Consider the following 13316-nt stretch of genomic DNA (forward strand, 5'->3'; position numbering starts at 1 on the left):
TGTAGATCCAATCTAGATGATTGACCATATAGTTCTTGAAAGTGGCATTGGATAAATGAGTGTTTTATTGTCTCATCATGATGACACATGACACGCTTTTGGCTTCCCTGCCAATTCCGCCAAAAGTATTGATGCCAAAGACCTAGCAAGCAGCCAAGAAGCTCGCGAGACTCCTTGTTGTTGCTTGTGGACGTTGTCATCGATGCAATGGCGACGGAGCATGTAGACAGGGCAATGGTAAGCTCATGTTCATACGCGAACTCATCTCATTCAAATAGATCGTACTTTGTTTGATAAAATATGGTTTATATTACTTAAAAAGTTTAAGCGTTACAATTGTCCTATGTAGGTCATGGTGATATAGTATTCCCTACTCGTCCCTTGTGTTGTCTCCCTTGAGGGGTGAAGGGTTATGGTGCCCAAGGAGCAATAATAAAGGAATATTTATTATCATCAATCCATCTTCATGATAATGTTTATATACCGTGCTTATTGTATTATCCAGAAACATAATACAAGTGTGGATAATGAACAAATGTGTCCCTAGTATGCCTATATACTAGTTCGTGAAATAAGTGTTGGTTACTGGTTTCCATAGTCATGGACATAGTGTCACTTATTAGGGAGGTCATATTATTAAGGAGAATAATACGATGGACTTGATCTAATCAAAGTGTAGCAATTGATCGTGTTACATAGTTCTAATCACGAAGCTTTCTGTTGTCATCTATACTATTTCTTTGACCATGAGATTAGACAACTCCCGAGTATTGGAAGAATGCATAGCTTGTTGCAAACGTTACTTCATAATTGTGTAATTATAAAGCTATCTCGCATGTGTTCCATAAGATACTTGTTGGGTTGTATGTTATCAAAAGTGACATTTGCACATCCAAGTAACGGAAAGATATTCTCTGGGCCCTCTCAGCAATACGCACTCAATCGCTTGCAAGCCCGTGACTAGGTCACATGAGGGTGCACTATTACGACGAGAAAAGAGTACTTACCGGTAACGAGATAAGGATAAGGTATGAAGGTACCAACGATCAAATCTTAGGTAACTAAGACATCGCATAACATGGGAATTATATATGAATGACATAAGTGGTTCGATCTATAAGATCATCGTTGAATATATGGGGGTTAATATGGATCTGCAGATCCCTCTATTAACTATTGGCTAGGGACATAGTCATGTCCGCATAATCATGAACCTGTAGGGTCACATACTTAAGGTTTGACGCCGCTAGGGATAGAGATATATCAAGTTAAGTGTTTTCGGTGTCCCGAATGTATTCGGTGATATCACACATTGATTCGAAAGGGCTAAAAACCTATAGGAACATATATGGGAAGTATCGGAATGGTTCCGGGAAGTTCCGGATTTTTCGGTTGTATCGGAAAGTTCCGGAAGGGGGAACCCACCTAGCCTAGGGTTGGGTGGGCCCCACGCGCGTGCCAAGTGGGCTAGCAGGCCGACCAGCTGCTGTGGCTGAGTGGGAGAGGGAAAGTCCTCCCTCCACTCGGTTTGGAAGTGGGAGGGAGGAGCTTTCCTTTTCCTATTCAAGTTCACTTGTGGACTTTCTTATTTAGTTCCAATATGAGTTTGACAAGGTTTGACCGAGAGTCCAATTAGGATTCTGAGATCCTAAGGCCTCTCGGGTCCGAGCCTTTATATACGGGAGCCCCGGGGCTGGCCATAACATCACAAGTCCACAAGAGCATCGCAGCCCCGAGCTCCCCACACCCAGCGCCGCCGCCAAGCCACCGCCGGCCGTCACCCATCATCGTCGGGGTTCTCCTCCGTACTCTGTCGTTTAACTCCGTTGGTCCTCGGACCTTCGCCGAAATTTCGCCGGAACCCTAACTCCGGCGAACTCTGAAAAGATATTTCGGGTGAAACCGTCGTGATGCCGAAGTGATCTCTCTACCTTGACTCGAACTTACTGGAACAAGAAGGAGCCGACGTCGTCAAGACGTACGTGTGCATCACCTCGGAGGCGCCACACAAGCGACGGAGTTGATCGAGTTGGATCGCAAAGATTGAACGGATCGTGATCATTTACATCGACACTGATCGTTAAGATTCCGCACCCGATTTGCAACGGTACGAAAATGAAGTTATCGCATTGTTACATGCTACTGCATCGTTACATGCATCTCCTAGATTAGATCTTGGTGGTTTATTCGTTGTTGCGTAGGAATTTTTTGTTTTCTATGCTATGAATCCCTACAAGGGCTCCAAGGGGAGAAACCCAAGTCGCCCTCAGCTAGCCGCCACCCCCTCTTCCCTTTCCCTCACCTCATCGTCCCCAGATGCGGCCACTGGGAAACCCCACGCGCCGCCTGTGAAGGGGACGGTGGGGTCCTGGCGCCTCGCGACCGTGGCACAGAAGGAGGGCGGCACTTGGCAGTGGTTTGGAACGGCGACAAAGACCTACTATGGTCGCTTCTCCCGGCAGCGCGGCGTTACTCCAGTGGCTTCGCGTTAACAATGTTCTCGGCAAGGGGTGTTGATCGATCTGAGGCACATGGAACCTGGAGCAAAGTAGCTCTAGACATGGCGGTGACGGAGCCACCTCTGCCGGGGATGTTTGGCTAGGAGCGGCTCCTTGTGGCAGTGCCTCGGGGAGGTGGATCATGGGATCCTGATCCCAGGTTCGTCGCAGGAGGAGCGTGGTGGTCGGAGCTTTCTGAGTTCGACAACGATGGACACGGAAGAGCCGTGGCCCTCCAGGGCATGAGGATAGGAGACGGTCTGGTGGAGTTGGGGTGGCGCGCCCGCCGGTGAAAGCCACGCCCTGACTTCGGTCATGGCAGGTGACAAGGTATTAACTTGTCAATGCCTACGTATTGTAGACTAGGGTTTTGCTAGAAGTAGAGGGCAAGTAGATCTCGAAGGTTTTAGCCGAAAAGTACTCGACGATTGTAAAACTAGGGTTGTGTTGACAATAGATTCGATCCCCTCTTTGTCCCTCGACTCCCCCTTATATAGGAGGTGGAGCCGAGGGATTCGTAATACACAAGTTTACAGAGTCCGGGAGGGTTTCTAACCCGTCCCGTATAATTACAAGTCTCTATATTTCCTAATACAACTTTAACTTTCCTTAACACTAACTGGGCTTCCGAACTTCATATTCTTCGACTTGTGGGCCTTCAGTAAACCACGGGTACCATCTTCGGCAGGCCCATTGGGGGTGCCTATGTCAGTAGTACCCGAGATTTTGCTTGAATCGAAGAATCAGGGAAAATCTCCAACTTTACAGTCATCCAATAACTTTGTCGATTTTATTGCATATCTTTAGACACACAATTATAATTTGTACAGGGATAATGGTAGTTGGGGCTAGTTCATCTGACGGATTAGGTACTAGTTAACTGCTCTAGTGGCAATCCGCAAAAACCTACTTCAAGATCACGTCCCTGGACATGATCTCGGGATACTGGTGTGCCGCTTAAGGTCTTACCATTCTGTCGAGTCTCAGTCAAATTTATCGGGTACCTAACGCGTCCGTTAGGATTTTGCTTCGTATCTGTTGATACGGAAAAAAAGTAGCAAACCGACGTCAGAGACGGTGCCACGCCGCTCAGAACGGATCTGGGGTCTTACCTTCGCAAAGTTTTGCGGCATTCAGAGATTATTCGCGACTTTTAGCGCTACGAGAATATATTGTCGAGTGCTTTTCGGCTGTTGGAATAGCACATTTTATTGAGTCAATCGGATGACTTATTTTGCCTTCCCGATGGGAGTATATGTAGAGTTATTCGTATAACTCGAAATATAATCACTTCCCTTCTCTCTCTTTCTTTTTTTATAATATCATCGAGCACACGAACAGCGTTCCCGATGGGAGTAGCCCCCGAGGCTACAGCCAAGGACTTGTACTTGGTTGTAGGCTCAACAAATTAGCACCTCTTGTCGCTATATTGTTATTCTTTCTCTTACTTTTTCATATCTATCGGGTGTGCGACCAGCGCTCCCGATGGGAGTAGCCCCCGAGGCTATGAACAAATGCTTGCATTTGGTCATAGGCTCTCGCCATTTCTATTTTACCATACTCGAATTTTCCTTTTTTCCAAAGTAGCCCCCGAGCATTTGATCAAAAACTTGTATTTGGTCAAAGGCTCTCAAAATTATCAGCCGTTCTTGATACGTCTCAAATGTATCTATAATTTCTTATGTTCCATGCTACTTTTATGACAATACTCACATGTTTTATACATACTTTACGTCATTATTATGCATTTTCCGGCACTAACCTATTAACAAGATGCCGAAGCGCCAATTGCTGTTTTCTGCTGTTTTTGGTTTCAGAAATCCTACAAAGGAAATATTCTCAGAATTGGACGAAATCAACGCCAAGGGTCTTATTTTTCCACGAAGCTTCCAGAAGACCGGAGGGGATACGAAGTGGGGCCAATAGGGCCCGTACCCATAGGGCGGCGCGGCCAGCATGGGGCCCGCGCCGGCCTATGGTGTGGGGCCCCCGCGCCGCCTCCAACCCTACCCTTCCGCCTACTTATAGCCTACGTCGCGAAAACCCCTGTACCGAGAGCCACGATACGGAAAACCTTACTGAGACGCCGCCGCCGCCAATCCCTTCTCAGGGGATTCAGGAGATCGCCTCCGGCACCCTGCTGGAGAGGGGAATCATCACCGGAGGGCTCTACATCATCATGCCCGCCTCCGGATTGATGTGTGAGTAGTTCATCCTTGGACTATGGGTCCATAGCAGTAGCTAGTTGGTTGTCTTCTCCGCTTGTGCTATCATGTTTAGATCTTGTGAGTTGCCTAACATGATCAAGATCATCTATTTGTAATGCTACATGTTGTGTTTGGCGGGATCCGATGAATATAGAATATTATGTCAAGTTGATTATCAATCTATCATATATGTGTTGTTTATGTTCTTGCATGCTCTCCGTTGCTAGTAGAGGCTCTGGCCAAGTTGATACTTGTAACTCCAAGAGGGGGTATTTATGCTCCATAGTGGGTTCATGCCTCCATTGAATGCGGGACAGGTGACGGAAAGTTCTAAGGTTGTGGATGTGCTTGTTGCTACTAGGGATAAAACATCAATGCTTTGTCTAAGGATATTTGTGTTGATTACATTACGCACCATACTTAATGCAATTGTACTGTTGTTTGCAACTTAATGCTGGAGAGGTGCGGATGCTAACCCGAAGGTGGACTATTTAGGCATAGATGCATGCTTGGATGGCGGTCTATGTTCTTTGTCGTAATGCCCTGATTAAATCTCATAGTGATCATCATAATATGTATTGAATCTTTATTTGTCAATTGCCCGCCTGTAATTTGTTCACCCAGCATATTATTTATCTTATTGGAGAGACACCACTAGTGAACTGTGGGCCCCGGTCCATTCTTTTACATCTGAATACAATCTACTGCAATCATTGTTCTCTCTTGTTCTTTGCAAACAAACATCATCTTCCACACCATACGTTTAATCCTTTGTTTTCAGCAAGCCGGTGAGATTGACAACCTCACTGTTACGTTGGGGCAAAGTATCTTGATTGTGTTGTGCAGGTTCCACGTTGGCGCCGGTTTTACTAGTGTTGCGCCGCACTACACTCCTCCACCAACAACCTTCATGTGTTCCTTGACTCCTACTGGTTCGATAACCTTGGTTTCTTTCTGAGGGAAAACTTGCTGCTGTGCGCATCACACCTTCCTCTTGGGGTTCCCAACGGACGTGTGCTTCACGCGCCATCAAGACTGTTTTCACGGCGCCGTTGCTGGGGAGATCAAGACACGCTGCAAGGGGAGTCTTCCACATCCAATCTCTTTACTTTGTTTTTGTCTTGCTTTACTTTATTTTATTTACTGTCTTGTTTGCTCTATATCAAAAACACAAAAAAATTAGTTGCTTTACTTTTTGTCTTGTTTACTTGCTTTATATTAAAACAGAAAAAAATTTAGTTACTTGCATTTACTTCATCAAGTTTACTTTTGTTTATTTCATCATGCTTCATCCTAAGTTTACTTTGAAAGATATATCGGTAGGTAGTGGGTCTATCATTGGAAAAGATAATATAGAAGAATTTTTCACTCATGTTAGTAAGCCTGAAGATTTTGAAGATAGATCCTTGGTAGAACTTGCTCCTAATTATGAAATTGCTCTTGCCTCTTTAGTGCACATGTTGGAAGCTAGATTTGTTAATCTCAATCCAATAATGCAACATATGTTTCTTATACTCGGTGATATGGAAGAAGGAGAAAAGAAAGATTTTGTTTTAGAAACCCTTCTTAGAGAATTTGGTGATGTAGCTAGAGAAGCTAGGAAAGTTTTTATTCGATATAAGATGCTAGGCTTGTGTACCAATTTTGCAAATATCCTTGAAAGGAGGGAAAAAGATAGGCTAAGATACACTAATAAAGCCAATTGTGAGGGAGAGATTAAAATACCAATACCTCATAAACTCATAGGAATGCATGAGGCATTAGAAAAGAATTTTGATTGGATTGTCCCTGAAAATTTATTTGAGGAGGATAGTAAGCCTAAAGGTATTGAAAAGGGAGTTCCATACATAGATAAGATACAATGCATAGTTGAGAAAACTCCCAACTCCCGAGGTAATAATGTTGATGCTTCTTCTCTTGATGTTACTTGATTTGCACTTTCTGCGCCTAGCTGAAAGGCGTTAAAGAAAAGCACTTCTTGGGAGATAACCCATGGTTTTATTTTACTACTGTATTGTTGAGTCTTGGAAGTTGTTACTACTGTAGCAACCTCTCCTTATCATGTTTTTGTGCCAAGTAAAGTCTCTATAGTAAAGTTGATGCTAGATTTGGATTGCTTGCTGTGAAGCAAATTTTGTCAGTCTGTCACGAATTTGCGTAGAACTCTCTGTAGAAAAATCAAAAAATCTGCCAATTTACGTGCGTGATCCTCAGATATGTACGCAACTTTCATTAGTTTTGAGTTTTTCCGTTTGAGCAAGTTAAGTGCCTCTGGAAAATTCGTCTTTACGGATCGTTGCTGTTTTGATAGATTCTGCCTTTTATTTCGCATTGCCTCTTTTGCTATGTTGAATGGATTTCTTTGTTCCATTAACTTTCAGTAGCCTTGTGCAATGTCCAGAAGTGTTAAGAATGATTATGTCACCTCTGAATGTATGAATTTTTGATTATGCACTAACCCTCTAATGAGTTTGCTTTAAGTTTGGTGTGGAGGAAGTTTTCAAGGGTCAAGAGAAGAGGATGATACAATATGATCAAGAAGAGTGAAAAGTCTAAGCTTGGGGATGCCCCAGTGGTTCATCCCTGCATATTTTAAGAAGACTCAAGCATCTAAGCTTGGGGATGCCCAAGGCATCCCCTTCTTCATCGACAACTTATCAGGTCACTTCTAGTGAAACTATATTTTTATTCCATCATGTAACGGCCCAGGAACATACCCTTAATAGAATTGCTTGTTCTTTTTCTTTTATGCATCATGGCATATGCATCATGCATCATATCATTCACAAGATTTTATCGAATAAAAATTATCTTGAATAAAAACTATTTTGAGTTTCCCCCTCTCATATGGTTTATAAAATAAACCTCCCCTCTCTTGTCATTTAACAAACCCTAACACAAAACTATTTTACTTTTGCTATAAATCCTTGTCTCTTATTTTATCTCTTTCTCCATCTCTGTATTCAAATTCAAATCTCTATTTGAATGATTTCCAAATCAGTTTACAAAACAGTTTTCTGAATAAAATAAAAACAAAAGAAGAAAGATTTTCAAAACCTAACCCTCTAATCCAGGCCGCTCTCTCCCTGGCCTTTTTCCCTTCTTCCCGGCGGCCCAAGTTAGCCCAGCTTCAGCAGCCCACCTCTCCAGCCCACCTTCCTTGGCCCGTACCCCTTCGCCCCTTTCTTTTCCCCTTTGTCGTCATCTCCAGACGGACACGAGGAGAGCGTGAGATCTCCGGTCGCTGTCCAACCACCACGCCAACCACCCCTCTCCTCACCTGCTCCCCCTCCTTATCATCTCCTTCCAAACCCTAGCGCCTCCCCTTCGTCCTCCCTCCTGCCGCCGCCACTCCTCTTTCCCTCACCCTTCCTTTTCTCTCTGTGAGCAACAAAGGAGAAAACGACCACCACAGTACCTCCTCCACCTCGCCATGGCGTCGCCGCTACAGGCCACCCCGCGTCTATCCGTGAGTACCAGAAGATGCGCCTCAACGTCCTCTTCATCCCCAACCAAGGAATTGAACCGGAACCTCTCCAATCGCCCGCAAATTCGCCGCTACCCAACTCCAACAGCCGGTGAGTTTCTTCAATTCCGTCGCCCATGGTTCCTCTCCGGCCTTCTCGTCACCTCCATCGTGTTCCCTGCGCCCAGGTGCACCCCCGACGCCATCTCCCTTGCCCCGGTTTGCCTCCAGACGCCGAAGCCATCTCCAACCAGAGCTCCTTCACGATGACCGCCATGGCTACTCAGTTTCATCTCCGCCACGGGTTGGTTCAAGTTGCCCCGCGCCCTAATCTTGTCACCATCCGAACAGACATCACAGTGGTAACATCTTGGTTTGTTTACCCATCAGATCGCAAGATCAAATCACCACGGTGGTCATTTAAATTGGAGTTTTTCTTCTTTTTCGTCCAGATCCCGCAGGCCTAGATGGTTTTCTTTCATGTGGCCTCTTCTAAATCAACAATAGCAGCTAGCTCATCTGGTTCGTTCGGCCCAATTCGTTGCATGAGATCCCGTGTTCAATTCCTGTTGGAGGCGAAATTACCTTGCTAGTCTTTTTCTGCTCCAGATCCGCTGTTGGGTCTCGACCCGTGTTCCTCCCGGTGCAGCCCATCGCGCGCGCGGCCCAAAGCTAACCGTCGCCGCTCGCAGGCCAGAACTGGGCCGGCCCACGCGTGCCAGACCTTTCCTCCCGCCGGCCAGGTAGCAGGCCAACTCCCAGATCCAGCCCAATCCCTTTCAGTCTTTTTATTTATTTTGCAAATCTGTCTTTTCCATATATTTCAAACTATAACTCCAAATAAAATGTGTTATATATGAAAGTTGTTCAGAAAAACATGAGGAACATGATTATGCCATCCCTGTGCCTGTTTGCATCTTGCATCATGACGCGTCCTTGTAGTTGGTGCATTCCACCTCACATAACATGCGGAGTATTTCGGACACCGACTATGGTTTTCCCCGCTCCGCTTAAATTTGAAGTAGCGCACCCTTGCCATGATATGCCATGCTAACAACCACTTAATTTTGGCGGTAGAAAATGCAACTTCAACCTAATTTGCTTGTCCGGGGTTTCGACTCCGATTAATATGGATAAGTTGCATCGCATCATGTTTGCCATGCCATGCATATCATATTGATCATCTTCGGATCTTCTTTATCCGTAGTAGTAAGACTTGCATACGTTGTGTGTTCCGAGCATTTGCTTCTTCCGGATAGGATCACGAAGTGGTGATGTGAGATACGACGAGTTCTCAGACAAGTTCTCCTGCTGACTTTTCACGGGCGAGCCCACCCTTCACCTATTTTACTTTTACATGCTCTTTTGATCTATTGCTATCCTTGTGTTGCGATTCACGTTGTGTCACGTGTCCTATCCCCTGTTACCTATATGTCCGAGATACACCTCCTCGCCCTACCTATTGTTTGTTGTTTGCCAGCTTTGCGAGTCGTAGGCGAGTTTAGGGTCATGTTGATATCTCGAGATGTTCGGGATATCTTGTTGGGAGGTTATCACATGCTATATCTTTTGTTGGAGATAATCACACTTTATTTTATTGTTAACAACTAAAATTGTAAGCAGAGGCATCTGTGAGCCCCTTTGCGAAAGCATCGGAACTTTGACTCGCTAATGTCCCCTAGGACCCGAGTTCTTGTTATACGTTCCGAGATTGAGCGCTCTACCCGTACGTGGGGAGTGGGACCCCCATCACCCACTACCTTTCCTCGAGTCTGTTTATTGGGAGCCACAACCTTGGTTTTATTTGCTCATATGCACGATGCACGATTTACTTCTTGTTGCCTTCGGGTGTTTATTTCTGTACTGTACTCATCTCGTGGAACGATTAGCGACGACGAAGTTGTTCACACTTAGCTTAGCCGTTGGCACAAACCTCCGGGTCCGTATCGGAGTACAGTAGAACTTCGTCACGGGTAGCTTAGTGGGGTGGCTCCCTTAAACTTTCTCTTGCATTGGGAACGGTCTTGATGTGAGACTCCACTCTGTAGTAAGTGGGTTCGAGCATGCGTATGGTTACATTTGGGCAACCCCCGCAGGGTGTACATCTTATCGATAAGCCGTGTCCGCGGTTATGGACGACTTGGAATTGTATAGCTTGATCATAGAGCAACTTACACCGTTATCTTGTTGCTAATAATGCGATAATAACTTGCGTAGTAATATAGCCTTACTACAACCGTTACCCAATAAAACTTGTCCACTAGTTGAGTGCCTTTTACATTGCCTCTTCGCAATTGTTGGAGGGGATATGTGTAATCGGTACGGGTTATGTTTGTGTAGTATTTATCTCGTTACCTTGTGCGCTCTCTTATCTTCTCACGAGTAGACGGATGTTGTAGCGTGTCTCTATTGGATAGTAGCTTTCGTTGCCGCTAAACTCCACATATAGCCGGGTGAAGTTTATACCGCCCACCGACGAGCATAGGCCGGTCTTGTCTCGCAAGTACGTGCCAATGGTACTTACCCTCGCCTTCCTTTCTTTTTGTCTCCTCCCCTTTTGCTCGGCAACCGATGGCCCGACTTTGACAGGTACGAGATGACGACGTTAGCAAGGTTACCCTTCGGCTTGGCACAGGCGGGGTTATGGACGCCTGCCGGTTATCTTCGGGACTCTTAGTCCAATTTGTATCTTGTCCGGTACTCGGACGTATTTGATCTTCCGTATGATTTGGATCTTTGTATTGTATATTTGTATCTTGACTCGTTGGAGTCGTTGTTGTAATATATGTATCTTGTGGGCTCTATTGTAATCCTGTTGTAATGTTACCGCTCGTGTTAATTCCTCTGGCATCACGTGTGGGATTCGTCGCGCACGTCGTGTCGGAGGGCGTCTCTGGATCGATATCGTGCGGATTTCGGCGGGTTCGTCTGGAATCCTCATGGTACCGGTTCCGGGCGTCACAAGTTGGTATCGAGCTCGGGTTGACGGTACCCCGCTAGTCCGGCTCTGTAGGATAACCTTGCCAACGGACGTTGTTGTGTCTAGTGTCAAAACTATTTTCTGAAAATTCGTTGGATAGATCTGATTAGCTCTATTTTTCTCCTTGTGCCATTCTTGCTCCTCTTATCCTTGCGAGTTTTGAATCTCCTCTTATCTGTTTCTCCGAGTCTTAGGTCTCTACGTGGGTTGGACGATCTTTACCTTTCACCTATTAGTTCTGATCTTCGGAGGTCCCGACGCAAATGCATCATCAACATCAGAACCACGACTTCTTGTTAGTGGTGTCGCCGATCTACGTGGAGCAAGAACTCTTGTTAGTGGTGTCGAGGAGATCGACACGTCGCCAGAAGATCCGATAGTCCACCTCTCTCCCCCGTACCTGGACGTGGAACCTCGGGGCGAGGTTCCTTGTTAGTGGTGTCGATTGTAACGGCCCAGGAACATACCCCTAATAGAATTGCTTGTTCTTTTTCTTTTATGCATCATGGCATATGCATCATGCATCATATCATTCACAAGATTTTATCGAATAAAAATTATCTTGAATAAAAACTATTTTGAGTTTCCCCCTCTCATATGGTTTATAAAATAAACCTCCCCTCTCTTGTCATTTAACAAACCCTAACACAAAACTATTTTACTTTTGCTATAAATCCTTGTCTCTTATTTTATCTCTTTCTCCATCTCTGTATTCAAATTCAAATCTCTATTTGAATGATTTCCAAATCAGTTTACAAAACAGTTTTCTGAATAAAATAAAAACAAAAGAAGAAAGATTTTCAAAACCTAACCCTCTAATCCAGGCCGCTCTCTCCCTGGCCTTTTTCCCTTCTTCCCGGCGGCCCAAGTTAGCCCAGCTTCAGCAGCCCACCTCTCCAGCCCACCTTCCTTGGCCCGTACCCCTTCGCCCCTTTCTTTTCCCCTTTGTCGTCATCTCCAGACGGACACGAGGAGAGCGTGAGATCTCCGGTCGCTGTCCAACCACCACGCCAACCACCCCTCTCCTCACCTGCTCCCCCTCCTTATCATCTCCTTCCAAACCCTAGCGCCTCCCCTTCGTCCTCCCTCCTGCCGCCGCCACTCCTCTTTCCCTCACCCTTCCTTTTCTCTCTGTGAGCAACAAAGGAGAAAACGACCACCACAGTACCTCCTCCACCTCGCCATGGCGTCGCCGCTACAGGCCACCCCGCGTCTATCCGTGAGTACCAGAAGATGCGCCTCAACGTCCTCTTCATCCCCAACCAAGGAATTGAACCGGAACCTCTCCAATCGCCCGCAAATTCGCCGCTACCCAACTCCAACAGCCGGTGAGTTTCTTCAATTCCGTCGCCCATGGTTCCTCTCCGGCCTTCTCGTCACCTCCATCGTGTTCCCTGCGCCCAGGTGCACCCCCGACGCCATCTCCCTTGCCCCGGTTTGCCTCCAGACGCCGAAGCCATCTCCAACCAGAGCTCCTTCACGATGACCGCCATGGCTACTCAGTTTCATCTCCGCCACGGGTTGGTTCAAGTTGCCCCGCGCCCTAATCTTGTCACCATCCGAACAGACATCACAGTGGTAACATCTTGGTTTGTTTACCCATCAGATCGCAAGATCAAATCACCACGGTGGTCATTTAAATTGGAGTTTTTCTTCTTTTTCGTCTAGATCCCGCAGGCCTAGATGGTTTTCTTTCATGTGGCCTCTTCTAAATCAACAATAGCAGCTAGCTCATCTGGTTCGTTCGGCCCAATTCGTTGCATGAGATCCCGTGTTCAATTCTTGTTGGAGGCGAAATTACCTTGCCAGTCTTTTTCTGCTCCAGATCCGCTGTTGGGTCTCGACCCGTGTTCCTCCCGGTGCAGCCCATCGCGCGCGCGGCCCAAAGCTAACCGTCGCCGCTCGCAGGCCAGAACTGGGCCGGCCCACGCGTGCCAGACCTTTCCTCCCGCCGGCCAGGTAGCAGGCCAACTCCCAGATCCAGCCCAATCCCTTTCAGTCTTTTTATTTATTTTGCAAATCTGTCTTTTCCATATATTTCAAACTATAACTCCAAATAAAATGTGTTATATATGAAAGTTGTTCAGAAAAACATGAGGAACATGATTATGCCATCCCTGTGCCTGTTTGCATCTTGCATCATGACGCGTCCTTGTAGTTGGTGC

At 46.0% G+C, this 13316-nt stretch overlaps 2 long non-coding RNA genes across 2 annotated transcripts; both read left to right on the top strand.

Moving 5' to 3' along the window:
* Positions 1–7865: 7865 nt before the first annotated feature.
* LOC124696625 lies at positions 7866–8780 on the top strand. The gene is made up of 3 exons (XR_007000705.1): positions 7866–8283; positions 8360–8533; positions 8624–8780. It is a non-coding gene; the product is annotated as an uncharacterized LOC124696625 (long non-coding RNA).
* Positions 8781–12061: 3281 nt separating this feature from the next.
* On the top strand, positions 12062–13066 carry LOC124696628. The gene is made up of 3 exons (XR_007000706.1): positions 12062–12479; positions 12556–12729; positions 12820–13066. It is a non-coding gene; the product is annotated as an uncharacterized LOC124696628 (long non-coding RNA).
* Positions 13067–13316: the final 250 nt, after the last annotated feature.

This window comes from Lolium rigidum, chromosome 3 (assembly GCF_022539505.1).
Source record: "Lolium rigidum isolate FL_2022 chromosome 3, APGP_CSIRO_Lrig_0.1, whole genome shotgun sequence".
Taxonomy (NCBI): domain Eukaryota; kingdom Viridiplantae; phylum Streptophyta; class Magnoliopsida; order Poales; family Poaceae; genus Lolium; species Lolium rigidum.